The following is a 5000-nucleotide window of genomic DNA, read 5'->3' on the forward strand; positions in this document are numbered from 1 at the left end:
AGAGAGAGAGAGAGAGAGAGTTTGTATGAGAGATATAGAGTGTGTGTGAGAGTATGTGTGTATGAGAGTGTTTGAGAGATAGAGAGTGTGTGTGTATGAAAACCAGCCCGGTCGCGGACCAGGATGTCTTGCTCCCAGACAGACTAAACAACGTCTTTGCTCGCTTTGAGGACAATACAGTGCCACTGACACGGCCCGCTACCAAACCCTGCGGACTCTCCTTCACTGCAGCTGACGTGAGTAAAACATTTAGACATGTTAACCCTCGCAAGGCTGCAGGCCCAGACGACATCCCCAGCCGCGTCCTCAGAGCATGCGCAGACCAGCTGGTTGGTGTGTTTACTGACATATTCAATCAATCCTTATCCCAGTCTGCTATTCCCACATGCTTCAAGAGGGCCACCATTGTTCCTGTTCCCAAGAAAGTTAAGGTAACTGAGCTAAACGACTACCGCTCCGTAGCACTCACTTCCGTCATCATGAAGTGCTTTGAGAGACTAGTCAAGGACCATATCACCTCCACCCTACCTGACACCCTAGACCCACTCCAATTTGATTACCGCCCAAATAGGTCAACAGGCGACGCAATCGCAACCACACTGCACACTGCCCTAACCCATATGGACAAGAGGAATACCTATGTGAGAATGCTGTTCATCGACTACAACTCAGCATTTAACACCATAGTACCCTCCAAAATCGTCATCAAGCTCGAGACCCTGGGTCTCGGTCCCGCCCTGCGCAACTGGGTACTGGACTTCCTGACGGGCCAGGTAACAACATCTCCACCCCGCTGATCCTCAACACTGTGGCCCAACAAGGGTGCGTTCTCAGCCCTCTCCTGTACTCCCTGTTCACTCACGACTGCGTGGCCATGCACGCCTCCAACTCAATCATCAAGTTTGCAGATGACACTACAGTGGTAGGCTTGATTACCAACAACGACGAGACAGCCTACAGGGAGGGGGTGTGGGCCCTCGGAGTGTGGTGTCAGGAAAATAACCTCACACTCAACGTCAACAAAACAAAGGAGATTATCGTGGACTTCAGGAAACAGCAGAGGGAGCACCCCCCTATCCACATCGACGGGACAGTAGTGTAGAAGGTACTACGTTTTAAGTTCCTCGGCGTACACATCATGGACAAACTGTATTGGTCCACCCACACAGATGCACAATCGAGAGCAGATGCACAATCGAGAGCATCCTGTCGGGCTTATCACCGCCTGGTACGGCAACTGCTCCGCCCACAACCACAAGGCTCTCCAGAGGGTAGTGAGGTCTGCACAACGTATCACCGGGGGCAAACTACCTGCCCTCCAGGACACCTACACCACCCGATGTCACAGGAAGGCATAAAGATCATCAAGGACAACAACCACCCGAGCCACTGCCTGTTCACCCCGCTATCATCCAGAAGGCGAGGTCAGTACAGATGCATCAAAGCTGGGACCGAAAGTGACTCAACTCCAGCCACTTTAATAATGGAAAAATTGATGTAATAAATGTATCACTAGCCACTTTAAACAATGCCACTTAATATAATGTTTACATACCCTACATTACTCATCTCATACGTATATACTGTACTCTATACCATCTATTGCATCTTGCCATCTTTATGTAATACATGTATCACTAGCCACTTTAAACAATGCCACTTTTATATATTTACATACCCTACATTACTCATCTCATATGTATATACTGTACTCGATACCATCTACTGCATCTTGCCTATGTCGTTCTGTACCATCACTCATTCATATATCTTTATGTACATATTCTTCATCCCTTTACACTTGTGTGTGTAAGGTAGTTGTTGTGAAATTGTTAGATTAGTTTACTCATTGGTTATTAGTGCATTGTCGGAACTAGAAGCACAAGCATTTCGTTACCCTCCGCATTAACATCTGCTAACCATGTGTATGTGATAAGAGAATTATGTTCTCCAGGTACATCACCCAATTTAATTATATTACTCTCAGTCTGCAAAACCAGAATTTGTAAAATCCTGGTCGAATGAAACAGACGGAGGCCCAGCTAAATAGTCAAAGGTTTATTCACGGAACGTTCTAAAGTCAAGAATACAAAACAATTCATTTTATACTGACTTCTCAATGCAACTGTCATCGTCTGGCTTGCTTCCCTGCCTTCATGAACAGCTTTACCATACAGGCCATTCCCCTGGGTGCATCAATTCCATCAAATGGAAAGGGGATGGTTGTCAGCTGAGGTTTGGCTGTGTCGCAGGCATAACATTCTTCTTTCGCTACTGGTCTGGCTGTATAGTGGATCCATTCTAACCAAAGGTTAGAATCCCCATAAACAGTTTCCACCTCAATCACTTCCTTCAGATCTTTCGTCTTCACTATCCTCACCGGCCCTTGGCTCTGGACTACTCTGCTGTCAGTCTCTGTTGTGTCAGGTGCTTGACTTCCGGCTGATGACAGAGTTACCACCTGCTCTAACCTCCTCTACCCGGAACCGTACTAGAGTGTCCACCGAAAACTGGTCAAATCCAACATACCATAACCCTAGATCCTCTTTCACTACATTTCTAAGGGTAAGGCGTATCTTTATGCAATACATCTCTCTCTCCGGATTGCAGTCAAAAACTCTCACCTTCACTATACTCCACCTCCTTCCATACTGGGTGAGTGGATTCATATAGCCCTCTCTCTCCATATGAGCTATGACCTGTGTCCAAGAACTACACAGGGACCTGCACAGATATATTCCATAATGGCTCATGGTCCTAGACTTCCATGGAGTTAGAGACCCCATTTGGTCCACATAAAACTCCACTGAGACATCCTTCCCAACCTCTACTCTAACTTCCTGTCTATTCAGATCTAGAGATCTCTTATGCTTGGTTGATACAAAATCCTCATCGTCTAAACCATGGGTCAAGTTACCACCCTCTGCATACTCCGGTGGGGCGTGGTGTATCAGGAATATGACTCATCAAATTTGATTTGAATTTGATTTGATTTATGAGAGTGTGTGTGAGAGATAGAGTGTGTGTGTATGAGAGTGTGTGTGAGAGATAGAGGGTGTGTGTGTGAGAGATAGAGAGTGTGTGTATCGCCAAGTGTCCCGGCTGGGTGGACTTTACTCATTTTAGACCAGGGCTGCCTGGGAGGAGCTATAGCAGGACGGGCTCATGATATAGGCTGGAATGGAGTAAATGGAACAGAGTCAAACATGTTGGTTTCCATGTTTTTGATGTGTTTGATATCGTTCCATTTATTCCATTCCAGCCACTACAATGAGCCTGTCCTCCTATAGCTTCCCCCACCAGCCTCCTCTGTTCCATTAGTCCTAAAGTGAAATTTCCACCCTCCCAGAACACTGGGTAATGCAAAACGAACCCGCCCATTGATTACACCAAAGACAGTACAGTATGAAGATAGGCAAAAACTGCTTTTCCAATTGAAATCCCCGATCACGCTTGTGGGCAATGTCATGGTGAGGTTGGCTAGCTAAGCCGATGCTCATTTAAATAAGGAAAGTGCTTTTATATTTTTATAAAAATGTCGGATTTGTATGTTTAGTTCACATAATATAATTTAATCATATGCATTAAAGTCTCTGTAATAGAATAAGCTTGTCAAAAACTAATGTAGACATTAATGCATTTCTATAGCTTCCAAAAGATGTTTCACAATTGAGGAGGAGTACCATGGTGGCTGCGCGGTGTCTTCAATACAGCGGTCCCTGTCAGTCATCCAGGGTTTGTTCACATCATTGGTCTGCACCCACTCTGACACGGCCACGACAGACCCGGGATCCAAGTGACTAGATTACGGTGGAAGGATCTCGTCTCAGTATTGGTCAAAGAGTGTAAACCGTCCCGCAGTTTGAGGAGGCAGTAGCCCGCCAGTTCTTACACCCGCAATCGTTCAGACGAGCGCTCAACTCTTCGTTGATATGCATCAATAACTATAGGTTTAGGCCACACATAAGTAATGGCATACCTACAGTTCAGACTTTAGGTTGCTAAACAGTCAAAAACATATGAGAGAGAGACAGACGCCTGTACAAGTATAGTTGTCAGGATGGCCGAGCGGTCGAAGGCCCCACACTCAAGGTGTAAATCCTTCCTGAAAAACGGGTCTCTGAATGGAGGCGTGGGTTCGAATCCTACATCTGACAACCCTTTTCCCTAAAAAACTCAGAATAAAACAATCTACAAAATCAAGTGGTAAAAGGAAAACACATGTCCTGGAATATACATTTCACCGATTGCCTAGTTTTGAATTCACTCAACTAGACTAGTGACAGCCTGAGCCCCTGGGAAACTCATGTGTGTGTGTGTGAGCGTTTTCCTCCAGGAGGTGGCGCCATCATCATAGCAAACGCCAGAGGCGGACCTAATGTCAGCATGCACTCGTCTCTCGGCAGCTGTCTGAATACTGATGGCTGAAAGGACGAGTTTTACTGGTTGCCAAGACTCCTGGAGATCTATCTAACCACGGTCTGTGTGTGTGTGTGTGTGTGTGTGTGTGTGTGTGTGTGTGTGTGTGTGTGTGTGTGTGTGTGTGTGTGTGTGTGTGTGTGTGTGTGTGTGTGTGTGTGTGTGTGTGTGTGTGTGTGTGTGTGTGTGTGTGTGTGTGAGAGAGAGAGAATATACCAATACAATACGTGCATGATAATAAATGTGTGGCCTAACCCTGCAAAAGTAGAGCATGCATGTTTTGTTTCTGTAGTTAGAGGACAGACAACAACCTACACACCTCATTTAAGGACCAGTGGAATAGCACTCTGACACAGTAAACCACTTACTTTGAATTACAGGACCCAATTTAAAACAGATTTATACAACAAAGAGCAATTATAAAAATGAAAGAACATTTTGTATTGTATCAAATAATTTCATCTTTACATGAACATTTTATTAGTCTTTTAGGATGCACACAGAAAATCAAATATCCCTCTATCTTTGTAATTGAATCTCTACGGATTTGATGATAGTTAAAGTAGATTAGACACCCTGGA

This window comes from Oncorhynchus nerka, linkage group LG9b, assembly GCF_034236695.1.
Source record: "Oncorhynchus nerka isolate Pitt River linkage group LG9b, Oner_Uvic_2.0, whole genome shotgun sequence".
Classification (NCBI taxonomy): domain Eukaryota; kingdom Metazoa; phylum Chordata; class Actinopteri; order Salmoniformes; family Salmonidae; genus Oncorhynchus; species Oncorhynchus nerka.